The sequence below is a fragment of the Mustela nivalis genome, assembly GCF_964662115.1.
Source record: "Mustela nivalis genome assembly, chromosome: 6".
NCBI lineage: Eukaryota > Metazoa > Chordata > Mammalia > Carnivora > Mustelidae > Mustela > Mustela nivalis.
Window position 1 is genome coordinate 31,997,849 of NC_139025.1, and position 17,827 is coordinate 32,015,675.

At 38.9% G+C, this 17,827-nt stretch overlaps 1 protein-coding gene and 1 pseudogene across 2 annotated transcripts in view; one reads left to right on the forward strand and one right to left on the reverse strand.

The window, feature by feature from the left end:
* SLC39A9 (solute carrier family 39 member 9) overlaps positions 1-17,827 on the reverse strand; it is a 61,716-nt gene that overhangs the window by 20,407 nt on the left and 23,482 nt on the right. The gene's annotated exons all lie outside the window — the stretch shown is intronic.
* On the forward strand, positions 9,663-10,069 carry LOC309868081 (large ribosomal subunit protein eL42 pseudogene; annotated as a pseudogene). Its single transcript has one exon. The product of its transcript is annotated as a large ribosomal subunit protein eL42 pseudogene (transcript).

Sequence of the window (17,827 nt, forward strand, 5' to 3'; positions counted from 1 at the left end):
TTTTATTGATTTAAAAAAGGTCTATGACTATCAACAGTTATTCTGATGTTAAGTAGTATTTTTAAATTACTGAAATGAGATTTATGATGTTTTTTAAACTTTCAAGACCGTGACCTATATAGTAAAAAGTAAATTTTATATACATGAAAAACTAAATACAAAATTTTACCAAACAGTGAAGCTTATAATGGTTACAACTCAGTCTTCCATTTCTTTCTCTTTCCCTCTTTTTTTGTCCCTCTACCAGGCTCTTTTTAAATGCTGGTCACAAGTCCAACTCACTAAATTTATCTGAAGACCCACTGAGTTGTTACCTTCAGTTTGAAAGGGTTATTGGACTCAGAGGAGAAATGAATGATTTTAGAATAAGGGGCACTTTCTGGAAATTAGAAGCCTGGGCTGCAGTGGTCAACTAAAGAGAGCTGAACATTAAACAAGCCTAAGAGAAAAGAGTGGGCAGGTTGTAGGTACCCACTTGGTTCCTTACACAAAATAAATTTTTACCAGTAAGGATGTTAAGCCAAAGAACTGACTAAAAGCTCAGAGATGAAAAATTATTAAGTATCAAAAGGAGGCCAAGAATCTTGAATTAGTAATGCTGAACAATTAAAATGTATCCTTGTGGTAACATGACTGTATTTAGTTTGTGAAAATCATTGAGCTGTACCCTGCCAATATGCGTATTTTCCCATTTGTATATTTTTGTATGTAATATTTTGATAAAAATTAATAAATTCAAAATGTAGTACTCTGGTGTCCAATACTGAGATGGCTGCACCCATCATTCTTCAACTAGGGTCTTCTTTGTTAGCTGGGGACTAGTTTAGCACGGTCTCAAAAATGTGAAATAAATGAACTAAAACATCTTGTTTTTGCTAAAGACAAGGCAACTTTGGGTATACTTCCATTTTTTTATTTTTAAGATTTTATTTATTTATTTGACAGACAGAGATCACAAGCAGGCAGAGAGGCAGGCAGAGAGAGAGGAGGAAGCAGGCTCCCCGTGGAGCAGAGAGCTCGATGCACGGCTTGATCCCAGGACCCTGAGATCATGACCTGAGCCCAAGGCAGAGACTTTAAGCCAACTGAGCCACCCAGGCGCCCCAGGTATACTTCCATTTTAATATAGATAACAATGATTTAATTCTTCATATTTATAGATGTTAAGAAACTGCCATGTGGGGCATCTGGCTGGCTCAGTCAGTGAAGCGTGCGACTCTTGATCTAGGGCTCTACGTTCGAGCCCCACGTTGGATGTGATTACTTTAAAATAAAATCTACTTAAAAATAAAATCTTTAGGGGTGTCTGGGTGGCTCAGTGGGTTGAGCCTCTGCCTTTAGCTCAGATCATGACCTCGGGGTCCTGGAATAGAGCCCCGCACTGGGCTCTCTGCTCAGCAGGGAGCCTGCTCCCCGTCCCCGCCCCACCCCCCCGCCTGCCTCTCTGCCTACTTGGGATTTCTCTCTCTCTGTCAAATAAATAAATAAAATCTTTTTTAAAAAATTAAAAAAATTAAATCTTGAAAAAAAAAAAAAGAAGCTACCCATCAGAAGTAAATCACAGAATTTTGGTAGCTACAATTTTTGATACAATTTAGAAATATGCTATTGGAGGGGATCTGAATGATTACATTTTCATAAAGTACCCACTTAACACCCAACCTGGGTTCCCACCTCTCTCTTTGCCTATACTATATGCGTGAGTTAATGAATCCATGGGCCCTCCATGCTGCTTCTCCTGCACAACTTGCCTCTCGAGACTCTACTTGGAAGTCCCCTCTTCCTTGAGATTTCTGTGTCCTCTTCTCCTCATCATACACAGCACACTGGGCATCTTTCTACCATAGGTCTTATACCTCACTATACTATAATTCAGACATCAGCAAATTACAGTACAGGGCTGGTGCCTATTTTTGTAAATAGAAATTGCATTGGAACACAGCCATGCTCATTTGTTCACAGATTATCTATGGCTGCTTTCACACTATGACACCAGGGTTGAATAACTGCAACAGAAACCATATGGCCCACAAAGCCTAAAATATTTGCTATCTGGCCTTTCACAGAAAATGTAAGCCAACCCCTGCTGTTATTGATGCTTATTCATTTTCCACTGGCTGTGAATTCTTGAAGGCTGGGGCTATATCTTATATCTCTGAACCGCTAAAAATCAAATCAATAGAACGCCAGAAATCTAGCAAATACTCAACAAATAAATGCTGAAGGCAAAAAATGGCCTTTACTTGTATAATTTTTTAATGTGGAATTTCATTTCAAAAGTTCCAGCAATTAATTATTTTCTATTTTTTTTCCCAATGAAAATGACTTGATTTTTTATTAGCCAGGATAATCACAAGTCAACTGTTATACAGAATGCAAGACAGTAATGTATTTGTTTAAGTATTTATGTAACATACTTGCTTAAAAATATTTTGTAGTAGTCCGGAAAAAAAAAGTTCCTTTCTACGGCACCAGTGTTAAAACACTTATTTTAATAGTATGTCTGTATTTTTCCACTTGGCACATGAAATCAGTTTTCCAAAAGAGCAATGTTTTTATTTTTGTTTATCTGAAGGAATCTGAGACTAAAAATATTTCTCTGTGATTCTTCCATTAAACCAACCCTATTAGTCATACTTCCATTCTTTGTTTATATATACAGATCCACAGTTTTCTAGACAAACCCATTCCCCATTTCCTTTTTTTTTTGTTAACATTAATTTTGGTCCCAATTCCAGTCAGCATCTTTCTGCAAGCCTGAGATCCTACCAGTGTTCACATTTGTTTCCAGATTATTAATTCAGAAAATCATTTGGAATGACAGATTTCTAGAGACTAATTCAGGTCATTTCCTTTTGTGTTACTTTCCTCAAGCAACTTTTCCACTGTGAGTCATTTCTGAGGCAGAGATTTGGCTATGGCTTCACTATCAAATATATATAAGTATAACTCTGAAGCACCTCGATGACATTTTTTCCCCTTAAAATCTGTCAATTTTAGAGAAAATACAGTTCACTTCAGAGTACTGTCAGGTCTTTAAAATGCAATGTTTCCATTTATCATCTATCTATCTATCTATCTATCTATCTATCAGACACAGAGAGAGCGTGCCTAATCTTCGACAAAACAGGAAAAAATATACAGTGGAAAAAAGACAGTCTCTTCAATAAACGGTGCTGGGAAAACTGGACAGCTAGATGTAGAAGAATGAAACTCGACCATTCTCTTACACCATACACAAAGATGAACTCAAAGTGGATAAAAGACCTCAATGTGAGACAGGAATCCATCAGAATCCTAGAGGAGAACATAGGCAGTAATCTCTTCAATATCAGCCACAGCAACTTCTTTCAAGATATGTCTCCAAAGGCAAAGGAAACAAAAGCGAAAATAAACTTTTGGGACTTCATCAAAATCAAAAGCTTCTGCACAGCAAAGGAAATAGACAAGAAAACAAAGAGGCAACCCACGGAATGGGAGAAGATATTTGCAAATGACAGTACAGACAAAAGGTTGATATCCAGGATCTATAAAGAACTCCTCAAACTCAACACACACAAAACAGATAATCATATCAAAAAATGGGCAGAAGATATGAACAGACACTTCTCCAATGAAGACATACAAATGGCTATCAGACACACGAAAAAATGTTCATCATCACTAGCCATCAGGGAGATTCAAATTAAAGCCACATTGAGATATCACCTTACACCAGTTAGAATGGCCAAAATTAGCAAGACAGGAAACAATATGTGTTGGAGGGGATATGGAGAAAGGGGAACCTTCTTACACTGTTGGTGGGAATTCAAGTTGGTGCAGCCACTTTGGAGAGCAGTGTGGAGATTCCTCAAGAAATTAAAAATAGAGCTTCCCTATGACCCTGCAATTGCACTACTGGGTATTTACCCCAAAGATACAGATGTCGTGAAAAGAAGGGCTATCTGTACCCCAATGTTTATAGCAGCAATGGCCACGGTCACCAAACTGTGGAAAAAACCAAGATGCCCTTCAACGGACGAATGGATAAGGAAGATGGGGTCCATATACACTATGGAGTATTATGCCTCCATCAGAAAGGATGAATACCCAACTTTTGTAGCAACATGGATGGGACTGGAAGAGATTATGCTGAGTGAAAGTTAAGCAGAGAGTCAATTATATGTTTTCACTGATTTGTGGAGCATAACAAATTATTTTCTAGATAAAAAGTGTTTTGTTTTTCTTTTTTGAGAGAGTGCATGTGAGTTGGGGAAGGGGTAGAGAGAGAGGGAGAGAGAATCTCAAGCAGGCTTCACATCCAGTGCAGAGCCCAACATAGCGCTCAATCTCAGGACCCTGAGACCATGACCTGAGCCAAAATCAAGAGTCAGACACCTAACCGACTGAGCTACCCAGGCACCCTAAGAAAAAGATTTTTTTAATGGAAATAAATTATAATCCTTTAGTCTTCTTTTAAGAATAATTGTGCACATGCTTTTTTATAAATTCAATAGGTAACAGATATTTATATTAAGTCAGGTGACAGGTTATGCTAAGAGTTTAGATAAAAGCATGGGTTAACATGTTATTGAAGGGTGTTAGGCAGGGTGCCTGGGTGTCTCAGTGGGTTAAAGCCTCTGCCTTTGGCTCAGGTCATGATCTCAGGGTCCTGGGATCGGGTCCCGCATCAGGCTCTCTGCTCGGCAGGGAGCCTGCTTCCTTCTCTCTCTCTGCCTGCCTCTCTGCCTACTTGTGATCTCTGTCAAATAAATAAATAAAATCTTTTAAAAAAAGGGGGGGGGTGTTAGGCATGCTATTATTTGTGAACCATGGCATCATAATTTTTAAAGGCAATTACTTTTTGGATGTCTATAGCACTGAAACTAAACAGTAAGCCTAATTATAACTTTTTTTTTTTTAAGATTTTATTTATTTATTTGAGAGAGATCACAAGCAGGCAGAGAGGCAGGTAGAGAGAGAGGAGGGAGCAGGCTCCCCACTGTGCAGAGAGTCTGATGTGGGGCTTGATCCCAGGACCCTGAGATCATGACCTGAGCTGAAGGCAGCGGCTTAACCCACTGAGCCACCCAGGCGCCCAACATCATTTTACTTTATGAGATATAACTGTATCAGAATTTTATTTTTTCAAAAGATTTTATTTATTTATTTGACAGAGACAGAGACGAGACAGAGAGAGCTCAAGCAGAGGGATTGGCAGAAGGAGTGGAAGAAGCAGGCTCTCTGCCGAGCAGGGAGCCTAACATGGGGCTTGATGCAGGACCTTGGGATCCTGACCTGAGCTGAAGGCAGACTCTTAATCGACTGAGTCATCCAAGTGCTCCTGTATCAGAATTTTAAAATGTACATGAGTATAAGATCCTTCCATATCTTATTCCAACAATGCCTTTTTAAAAAGACTGAATATAATTAACATACAATGTTGTATTAGTTTCAGATATCATACTGATCCAACATACTGATCCAACAATTTTTTATATTATTTAGTGTTGACCACAGTAAGTATAGTTACTGTCATCACATAACATTATTATAATATTATTGACTAAACTCCCTATGCCACACTTTCCATCTCAATGACTTATTTTATAACTGGAAGCATGTACCTCTAAATCCCCTTCACCTATTTCACTCATCATCCCTCTGGTAAACATCAGTTTGTTCTCTGCATTTAAGAGTCTGGTTTTTTGTTTTTTAATTTTTTTCCCCCTTAAGATTTATTTATTTGAGAGAGAGAGAGAGAGCAGGGGGAGGGGCAGAGAGAAGGAAAGGCTCTCAAGCAGACTCTGCACTGAGCACGGAGCCAATGCGGGGCTCTACCTCATGACCCTCAGATCACGACCTGAGCCAAAACCAAGAGTCTAATGCTTAACTGACTGAGCCACCCAGATGCCCCGAGAGTCTGGGTTTTTTGTTTTTTAGATTCTACATATAAGTGAAATCACTCTGTATGTCTTTCTCTGTCTGATGTATTTCACTTAGTATAATACCCTCCAGATCCATCCATGTTGTTGCAAATGGTAAGACTCATTCTTTTCAATAGTAAATATAGAAAAAAAGAAAAAAATGTTTTATATATATCTACATATATATATGTATATATATATATATAGTAAATATAGAAAAAAAGAAAAAATGTTTTATATATATCTACATATATATATGTATATATATGTCAATCACATCTTTATCCATTCATCAATCAGTAGACACTTGGGTTGCTTCCATATCTTGGCTATTGTAAATAATGCTGCAATAAACACAGGGGTGCATATATCTTTTTGAATTAGCATTTTGTTTTCTTTTTTTTTTTTTTAAAGATTTTATTTATTTATTTGACAGACAGAGATCACAAGCAGGCAGAGAGGCAGGCAGAGAGAGAGAGAGAGAGAGAGAGAGAGAGAGGGAAGCAGGCTTCCTGCGGAGCAGAGAGCCCGATGCGGGGCTCCATCCCAGGACCCTGAGATCATGACCCGAGCCGAAGGCAGCAGCCCAAACCACTGAGCCACCCAGGCGCCCCGCATTTTGTTTTCTTTAGGTCAATATCAATAGTGGAATTACGAGTTCATACAGAATTTCTATTTTTAATTTTTCGAGGAAACTCTATACCGTTTTCCAGTGGCTACACCAATTCACATTTCCACCAACAGTGCACGAGGGCTCCCCTTTCTCTGCAACCTCGCCAACACTGTCTTCTGATTGTCTTTTTGCCTCTAGCCATTCTGACAGGAGTTAAGGTACTAGCAATGCTTTCTTTAAATAATTTTGGAACTTTTCTTTTTACTGCTTAAGGGTCAAGTTTATGAATCATAATAAAATTAACATTACTTCATAGTCATACCTGCTTTTGATATAAAATAGTATTGAATGAACTGATCAGCTATCTCATTATGCAGACTGACATTGAACAAATTTTGTATTCCCCAAAACCAAAACTACTTTTTTTCTTTTTAAGATTTTATTTATTTATCAGAGAGAGAGGGCGAGAGAGCAAGCACAGACAGACAGAATGGCAGGCAGAGGCAGAGGGAGAAGCAGGCTCCCCGCCAAGCAAGGAGCCTGATGCGGGACTCAATCCCAGGACTCTGGGATCAAGACCTGAGCCGAAGGCAGCTGCTTAACCAACTGAGCCACCCAGGCGTCCCAAACCAAAACTACTTTTGAGGAAAATGCTGCTGCTACTGATGATATCTAAATGTACTGCACATTCTGGAGGTAAATCAAAGAATAATTTCCAACATTTTTTGAGCAATCACTTCTATAAGTACTTAATTTCATGAATTATAATTCTGAAGGGGTTAATACTTATTTTGATGTAAAATTTTGGCAAAGAAGTAATATGTCAGCAACATATAATAAATATTGCTTGAAATAAGTATGCTGTTGATTGAGGTTTCTCCTAAAAGATCTGAATGCTTATCATTAAGTGGAATTTAACTTTATATAAAAACATGAAATACTTACTAGAATATACACAATGGTAAGCCTTGATTTTATTTGCTTACATTAAGCAAAAAACCAAACATAAACCCTTTTTAAAGTGTGATGATCACCTTAATGATACATACACAAATTAGTAATGGTATCTGGGTATTGAATATTAATTTACCCATTCTTCCTTCTACTCTGGACAAGGAACTGAAACTAGTAAAAACTGGAATCTGAAAACCCAGCTATAAATTTAAATATATTAAGTTGTATATATATGTTACTCATTCATGAATAAGCTTTCAGGTTATTATGTCTGATTACTCAAGACACTGGCTGGTAATTCATTAGCCAAGACATGTTCCACGTCATACTCCCTGCTGCAAAGTACACAAACCAACGGTTTTATGACTAGACCCTGTACATCAGACTTATCTTTCTCCTGCCACTAAGAGAGTATTCAGCAAATCATTATGGGCTTACTTCTTTGCCTAGATGTTTACATAGAAATCTTTCCAGTCAGTTCCATCAGTATGGTATGTAGCTGTCCTTTGTCACAGACATACATTAACATCAAAGGTAACAGAATCAATTTACCCTTTGAATACATTTGTTGAAGCTTCTCCTTCAGATTAACATATGCTTCTATAAAAGAAACAAACTTTCAGGTAGTCTGGCTTTTTAAAAAAGTGATCTCCAGTTTTGTTTTTATATTTTTGGCCTTTGTTGATTGTTTTTTAATTTCTTAACTTCTACTCATAACTTACAACTTGTTACAGATCTCTAATATGTATTTTTTTTTTAAGATTTTATTTATTTATTTGACAGAGAGAGATCACAAGTAGGCAGAGAGGCAGGCAGAGAGAGGAGGAAGCAGGCTCCCTGCTGAGCAGAGAGCCCGATGCGGGACTCGATCCCAGGACCCTGAGATCATGACCTGAGCCGAAGGCAGCGGCTTAACCCACTGAGCCACCCAGGCGCCCTCTAATATGTATTTTTTTCTAACAAAGACAAATAGTTCATCACACATGACATGTATTTTTAGTAATAAAGGCACAATAGCTTCTGCTTAATGATGACATATTATTTCTCATGTAAAAGAGAAAACCTGATCACAGTCAATTGTATAAAGCTGATATTTTATTTTTTTAAGCTATTATTTATTTATGGGGGGGGGCACAAGCAGGCAGAGGGGCAGAGGGACAAGCAGACTCCCCACTGAGCAGGGAGCCCAACGTGGAGCTCCATCCCAGGACCCTGTGATCATAACCAGAGCTGAAGGCAGATGCTTAACTGACTGGGCCACCCAGGGGCCCCTATAGTTGACATTTTTAAAGGGATGTTAATTAATGAATCTTTGATCAAAATATTACTGTTTTAATTTTTTAAAATTTATTTTTTAAAGATTCATTTATTTACTTGAGACAGAGAGAAAGTGCACATGCATGTGAGCAGGGGGAGGGACAGAGGGAGAGAATCTTCAAGCAGACTCCCCCTGAGCCCAGTGAAGGCGTACTCCAGCTCAACTCTGGGCTTTGATGCCTCAACCCATAAGATGATGACCTGAGCCAAAACCAAGAGTCAGACATTAAGTGAGCACCCAAATGCCTCATATTTAATTTTTTAAGACTTATTTGCTCGAGAGAGAGAGATAGAACGCACACATGGGCATATGCATGGGGCCGGGGGAGAAGGGGCAGAGAGAGGCAGAGAGAGTCTCAAGCAGATTCCCCACTGGGTGCAGAGTCTGAAGCAGGCTCGATCCCACAACCCTGAGATCATGACCTTAGCCAAAATCAAGAGTCCAACCCTTAACAGACAGATACACCCAAGCACCCCTAAAAAGAAGAAAATCTATTGTAAGATTTCTTCAGGAACACTTGAATGGTTCATTCAGTTAAGTGCCTCTTTTTAAAAAAAAAAAAAAAGATTTTATTTATTTATTTAGCAGAGATCACAAGTAGGCAGAGAGGCAGGCAGAGAGAGAAGGGGAAGCAGGCTCCCCGCTGAGCAGAGAGCCCAATATGGGGCTCGATCCCAGGACCCTGAGATCATGACCTGAGCCAAAGGCAGAGGCTTAACCCACTGAGTCACCCAGGTGCCCCAAGTGCCTAACTCTTGATCTCAGCTCAGGTCTTGCTCTCAGGGTCCTGAGTTTAAGCCTTGTGTTGGGCTCCAGGACTCAAAAAAATTTTTCTTCAGCAGATAGACACTACAATAGTGATTTTAAATTCCTTATGAAGCACACCATCTAGCAGACTATCATTAAGAATGTAGGCTTCATTTTTTTTTTTTTCCATGCTGACAGCACTCTCACAAACATGGTGAGTGTTCCTAAAACCTACCAGACTTTCTACAAGAAAGTTTCTGTAAGTACCAACCCCACAAAGTGACACAGTATAAGAAAGGCAAAGATTCTCTTTACACCCAGGGAAAACAACATCATGACAGGAAGAGTGGCTATGGTGGGCAGACTAAGTGGATTTTCTGGAAAAAAGCTAAAACTCCAAAGACGACTGTGCTGAGGGTTAAATGTGTTGAGCCCAACTGCAGATCTGAGAGAACGCTGGCCATTAAGCGATGCAAACAATATGAACTGGGAGGAGACACGAAGAGAAAAGGCCAAGCGATCCAGGTCTGAGCTTCGTATTTTATTATAGTATGAAGACAGTAAAATCCTGAAGTATGTTCACTTCGTTTGGTTACAATTGGCCTTTTAAGAGGAAAATAAACTAGCACCATCAATAAAATTTTCCTTGTGGTGAAATTTAAGGTTAAAAAAAAAAAAAAGTGTAGGATTTAGAGTAAGACTGTCTGGGTTTAAATGCTGATGGTGACACTTACTAGCTGACTACCCTGGACATGTCATTCAATCTCTTTGTGGCTTCATGTCCTCATGTGTAAAACAGTACCCACCTCAGATGGCTGTTGTGATGATGAGACAGTTAATGTGAAGGGCTCCACGCGATACCTGGTATATGCTAAGGGCTCGCTAAATGTTCAGGAACATGGTTATATAATAAATGGGATTTGGAAGATTCATTTTTAAACAACTTACATCATACAATTTATCTGAGTATCAGTCAGAAACAACAGTGAGTAATAAAACAATGTTGGGGGAAGGGAGAGGAGGGATCAGGGAGAAAAGCAGAGATCAGACATTTTAATAGACAAAATAAGAAGTAGAAGAGATAGAGATCAGTCCCCCATCATCCATGTTTCAGAATCCTGAGGATAAAGTATAAGAATTTTTTTGATTGAATTTTATTTATTAATTATTATTATTATTATTAAAGATTTTATTTATTTGACAGATCACAAGTAGGCAGAGAGGCAGGCAGTGAGAGAGGAGGAAGCAGGCTCCCCACTGAGCAGAGAGCCTGTTGCGGGGCTCGATCCCAGGACACTGGGATCATGACCTGAGCTGAAGGCAGAGGCTTTAACCCACTGAGCCACCCAGGCGCCCCTATTATTATTTTTTTAAGTGTAAGAGTTTTAAAGAGCTTCATTTTTATTAATGAATGACAGGCCAAGAGTTAGTTAAATAAAACAGATTTAACCCTCTCCCTTTATTTAAATGTAGAGCAAAATGACAAAACCATAAGATAACTGTACTTCTCTAAAAAATATGATATGTGGCATTCATGGACAAATTTAGTGAAATAATCTATATTGAACCATTCCAGATAACAGTTCCAGTAACTATCCTAACAATTATGAATAATACAGGTTTCAGGTTTCTATTTAGTTCTTTTTTTTTTTTTTTAAAGATTTTATTTATTTGACAGACAGAGATCACAAGCAGGCAGAGAGGCAGGCAGAGAGAAGAGGAAGCAGGCTCCCTGCTGAGCAGAGACACCCCCCCCCATGCGGGGACCCTGGGACCATGACCTGAGCCGAAGGCAGAGGCTTCAACCCACTGAGCCACCTAGGCGCCCCTCTGTTTAGGTCTTTGACCCCATAGCTTGGCCTTTCTCAATATACCAATTCTCATGTTCCAAAGAATTATGGTGGTTTCAAATGTAGCCCCATGGTAAACAAGCACCACAGTCCTCAACAGATCATATTTTTATAAAAACTTATTTCTGTAGACAGTCCTGTCACAGGAATGCTGGTCTAATTCCAGTGATTCTAGAGCTATAATTATAGAAAAATATGTGAGAGGTTCCTTTTTACATTAATTGGTATTTACTAATGCTTATTAAAGTGCCAGAGCACTCAGTTAACATGATCTATTGAGCTCTGAAAAAATATGTTAATTATCATAATTATAAGGTCCACAGAAGAACTAAACTATAGGTTGTAGTAAACATGTACACAAACTCCTTTCTTGAAGCTGGGAGAAAAGCTGGTTGGATCTATAATAAAGAAAAAGAGGGAAAGGGTGGGGGGAGAAAAAGATAAAGCAGTAGAAACAAAAGCGATGTGACTAATCTCACCAGTGTGCAGACAGATGTGGAAAATGTGGCGACAGCTTACAGTTACTGTGACGGTTAAGCTACCTTAAAGAACTTTTCACAGAGTGGGGTATCAATATTTTACTTTTTAAAAAGAATGATTGGGGGGGGCACCTGGTTGGCTTGGTTGGCTAAGCAACTGCCTTTGGCTTGGGTCATGATCCTGGAATCCCAGGATAGAGTCCTGCATCGGGCTCCCTGCTCGGCAGGGAGTCTGCTTCTCCCTCTGATCCTCCCCCTTCTCATGCTCTCTCTCTCTCTCTCTCTCAAATAAATAAAATCTTAAAAAAAAAATAATGGGGACTTCTGGAGCTGGCTCAGATGGAGAAAACCCAGTGTCACCTCAATCACACAATGATTACTATAAAAACTCTGGACAAAACGCCCAAAAAACTACCTAAGGACTACACAGGTAAATAAAAGCCAGAGAAGAGAGGGCAGCAAAAACTGGAAAACAAACCTCGTCCTTCTGGCTAGAAGACCAGGGAAAGGGGCTGCTGGAGGATGTCTCTATGGAGGGAAACCACCTCTTTTTTCTTTCTCAGTCCAGGCTTGAAGACAATCCCAGTTGGAGAACGGCATGGCAGCAACAAAGGCAGTGAAAACCTCCAGAAAAACACCATACTTTTGGCCAGAGTGGTCAGAAAAGCACAGGGGCCAGGATGGAGTTGCGGGGGTGGGGGGTGGATCTGGTTATTCTGTTCTCTCTTTTCTCCTGCCACTTTGGCCTGAGGGCACCCCAAGTTACACAGAACTGTGCAGTGACAGCTCAGGCAGCTACAACTCCTAGAAAAAACCCATCTTTGTGGCCAGAGGACTAGGTAAAGGGTCCCCTGGGAGCCAGGGACTGTGAGACGAATACTGGAGAGGAAACAGCTAAGGAGGGCTCCCCTAACAGTTCATACAAATGGCACAAGTCCCAGACTTACCCCTGAACTCTGCGGGGATAGAACATACCCAAAGCAGCATTACAAAGGCTTTGAAAACTGAACTAAAATTAAAACCATCACACAAAAAGGCACCACAGAACTGGCAGCCTGAAACCCACCAGGCTAAAGGACCGCTAAAACAAAAGAAATAAATATTCTCTAGAGGATTTTGAAAGATTTTAAATAAAAATCTTGAAGATTTTAAATAAAATCTTTAAAAATAAAAAATAAAAATAAATAAAAGTAAAAGGATGAAAAAAAGATATATCATGTAAACACTGATCAAAAGGAAACTGGAGTGGCTATGTTAATATCAAATAAAGCAGACCTGACAATAAGAAATATTACCAGGAATAAATAGGGACATTACATAATAATGAAAAAGGTCAATTCACCAACAAGACATAGCAACCCTAAATGTGTAAACACCTGACCAAAAAGCTTTAATGTAGATAAAGCAAAGTAGAAATCAATAAAATACAAAGCAGAAAAAATGAAATCAAACATGGTTCTTTGGGAAAAATATTTAGAAGAAGATATTACTGCAGACATTAAAAGGATAATAAAAGATTTCAATGAACAACTCTTACTATGAATAATTCTTCAACTTAGAAGAAACAAGTAACTTGAATAATTTTATATTTATTAAGGAAATTGAATTCATAGCTAAAAACCTTCCAACATAGGAAACTCCAGGCCCAGATGGTTTCACTGGTAAATTCTCACAAATATTTAAGGAAGAAATATTTTTGATTCTATACAGTCTCTTCCAGAATGTAGAGAAGGGAACACTTTCCATCCCTAAGAAGCCAGCACTCTGACAGCAAAACCATAGAGACATTGTAAGAAAAGAAAAGAAAACCACAGACCAATACTCCTGACGAACAGAGATACAAATATCCTCAACAGGATCTTTTTTTTTTTTTTTTGACTGACAGAGATCACAAGTAGAGCAGCAGGCAGAGAGAGGGAGGAGCAGGCTCCCCGCTGAGCAGAGAGCCGGACATGGGGCTGGATCATGACCCTGCCGAAGGCAGAGGCTCTAACCCACCCAGGCAACCCTCCTCAACAGGATCTTAGCACATGGAATCCAGTCATGATAATCCCTGCCCATAAGGGGGGTGGCATATGCATATTTGAATATCATCGTACTTCACCACATTAACAAACTCGATAAAAACTCTCAACAAATTAGTAATAATAAAAGGAAACTTCCTTAACCTGAAGAGAGAATCTTTGAAAAATCTACAGCTATCATTCATTATACTTAATGGTGAAAGACTGAGTGAGAATAGGGCAGGGCTGACTACTTTCATTCCTAATCAACCTCATACTAAATGGTCTAGCCAGAGCAATACAGAAAAGAAAAAAAAAATTTTAAGCATATTGGGGAAAAAAATCATTAAAGTGTCTCTGGAAAGGAAAGCATTAAACTGTCTATATTCATAGATGATATGATTGTGCACCAATTCACAAGGAATCCACAGAAAAGCTGTAACAAGTGAGTTTAGCAAATTTCTATATCCTAGAATACTGGAAATTGAAATACTTTTTAAGTATCATTTACAATCACACTATAAACAGGAAAATATTTAGGTATAAGTCTGACAGAATAACTGCAGATCTGTATGCTAAAAACTACAACACTGGGGGCGCCTAGCTGGCTCAGTCAGTGGAACAATTGAGTCTTGCTCTTGGGCCTGAGTTTGAGCCCCATGATGGGTATGGAGGTTACTCAAAAAAAAAAAAAAAAAAAAAAAAGTAATTAATTAAATTTAAAAATTAGGGGCACCTGGGTGGCTCAGTGGGTTAAGCCTCTGCCTTCAGCTCAGGTAATGATCTCAGGGTCCTGGGATCGAGCCCCATATCGGGCTCCCTGCTCATTAGGGAGCCTGCTTCTCTCTCTCTCCCTCTGCCGCTCCCCTTCACTTGCTCCCTCTCTCTCTGTCAAATAAACAAAATCTTAAAAATAAATAAATAAATAAAAATAAAAATAAAAAAATTAAATTTAATTTAAAAATTAAAAAACTACCACACTGATAAAAGAAATCAAAGACTGGAAAAAAATGGGAGATATGTTATACTCATGGATTAGAAAATACAATGTTTTTAAGATGTCAATTCTCCCCAAATTAATCTATAGATTCAACTCAATCAGAGTCTCAGCATGATTTTTTGTGCAGACATTGACATTCTGATTCTAAAGTTTTTATAGAAAAGCAAAAGAACTAGTTTAACCAAGACACATTTGAAAAATTAGAACAAACTTAGAAGGACTTCATTATCTGATGTCAAGATTTGCTGTAAAGATATAGTCATCAAGACAAGGTTGTATTGGGGGCACCTGGGTGGCTCAGTCGGTTAAGCATCTGCTTTCAGCTTAGGTCATGATCCCAGGGTCCCGGGATTGAGCCCTTTGTCAGGCTCTCTGCTCAGTAAGGAGTCTGCTTTTCCTTCTCCCTTTGTTCCTGCTCATGCTCTTGCTTGCTCACTCTTTCAAATAAATAAAATCTTAGGGAAAAAAAAAGGTTATATTAGCAAAGGACAGACTGGAAATGTAGATCAACTGGACAGAATAGAGAGTCTAGAAACAGACCAACACAAATGTGGTCAATTGATTTTTTACAAAGGTGCAAAGGTAATTATTATCTTCAACAAATGGTGTTGGAACTACTGGACATCCATCCATATCCCCCCCAAAACTGAACCTTTACATTAGATATAAAATTAACTCAAAATGGATCACAGACCTAAGTGTAAAACTGAAAATTATAAAACTTATAGAGGACAAAAGAGAAAACACCTGTGAACTTGGGTTCAGCAAAGGGATTTTAGAAATTCATGAAAGAATTGACAAACTGGACTTCATTAAAATTAAAAACTACTCTGTAATGATAATGTTAAGAGACTGAAAAGATAAGCCAAAGACTAGGAGAAAATATTTGCAGATCATCTATCTGATAAAAGACTTGTATCCAGGGGTGCCTGGGTGGCTCAGTGGGTTAAAGCCTCTGCCCTCAGGTCATGATCCCTGGGTCTTGGGATCGAGCCCCACATCAGGCTCCCTGCTCAGCGGGGAGCCTGTTTCCCCCCTCCCTTCTGCCTGCCTCTCTGCCTACTTGTGATCTCTGCCTATCAAATAGATAAATACAATCTTTTTTTTTTTTTTAAGATTTTATTTATTTATTTGACAGGCAGAGAAGCAGGCAGAGAGAGAAAGGAGGAAGCAGGCTCCCTGCTGAGCAGAGAGCCCAATGTGGGGCTTGATTCCACCACCCTGGGATCATGACCTGAGCTGAAGGCAGAGACTTTAACCCACTGAGCCACCCAGGGGCCCCCTGATAAATACAATCTTTAAAAAAAAAGAAGGACTTGTATCCGGGGGCCCCTGTCTGGCTCAGTTGGTAGAGTAAGCAACTCTTGATGTTGGGATCATGAGTTTGAGCCCCAATCTCTAGTTGGGCCTAGAGCTTATTTAAAAACAAAAAATAAAAAAACAGTAACTTGAATCCAGAACATGTAAAGAACCCTCAAAATTCAATAATAAGAAAACTCAACTTAAAAAATAGGCAAAAATAGGGCGCCTGGGTGGCTCAGTGGTTAAGCCGCTGCCTTCGGCTCAGGTCATGATCTCAGGGTCCTGGGATCGAGTCCCGCATCGGGCTCTCTGCTCGGCAGGGAGCCTGCTTCCTCCTCTCTCTCTCTCTCTGCCTGCCTCTCTGCCTACTTGTGATTTCTCTCTGTTAAATAAATAAATAAATAAATAAATCTTTAAAAAAAAAATAGGCAAAAATTTGAATCATCAGAGAACACATAATAATGGCAAACAAGTATATGAAAAGATGTTTAACATCATCAGCCATGAGGGAACTGCAAATTAAAACCACATAGGGATAGCATTACCTACTTATTAGAACAGTTAAAATAAAAAACTGAAACAAGGGGCACTTGGGTGGCTCAGTGGGTTAAGTCTCTGCCTTCGGCTCAAGTAGTGATCTCAAGGTCCTGGGATCAAGCCCCGCATTAGGCTCTCTGCTCGGCGGGGAAGCTGCTTTCCCCTCTCCCTCCGCCTGCCTCTCTGCCTACTTGTGATCTCTCTCTGTGTCAAATAAATAAATAAAATCTTAAAAAAACAAAACAAAACCGAAACAAAATAAACAGCGTCAAGAGTTGACAAGGAAGGGAAGCAACTGAACTCTCACCCATTATTTTTGGGAATGCAAAAAGGTACAGCTACTTTGAAAAAGAGTTTGGTTATTTCTTAAGTTAAACATACACTTGCCATATGATCCAACCACCCCACTTGCAAGTAATTACACAAGGGAAAAAAAAAAAAAAAACTCAGGTTCACACAAAAACCTGTATATAAATGTTTACAGTGTTTTTATTCATATTTCCACACAAACTGAAAATAACCAATATGGCTTTAAAGGAAGGAAGGAAAAAGTGAAGGAAAAAAGTTCACCCAAACAATGGAATACTACTCAGAAATAAAAAGGCACCACATACCAGCAATAGATACACAGAATAACATGATAGCTCTCACATGCATTAGGCTAAGCAAAAGAAGCCAGACCAAAAGGATACACAATTTTTTTTATATGACATTCTGAAAAAAATCACATGTCAGAAAAATTCAAGGTGAACTACTGAGATAGGAAAGAAAATACACATGATGCTTGAAAAACATGGGGGTTAGGGTCCTGACCCCCTGTGCAGTTGAAAACCTGCATATAACTTTTGGCTCCTCCAAAACTTAACTACGAATAGCCTACCATTAATCAGAAGCCTTACTGATAACATAAAGTCTTTTAACAAATATTTTATATGTTTTATGTACTATATACTGTATTCTTACAATAAAGTAAGCCAGAGAAAAGATTAAGGAAGGGGAAACACATTTACGGTACTGTATTTTTAAAAACCCACATATAAGTGGACCCGCAGAGTTCAAACCTGTGCTGTTCGAGAGTCAACCTACTGGTCTTCTATGCACACTTACTTTAAATCTCA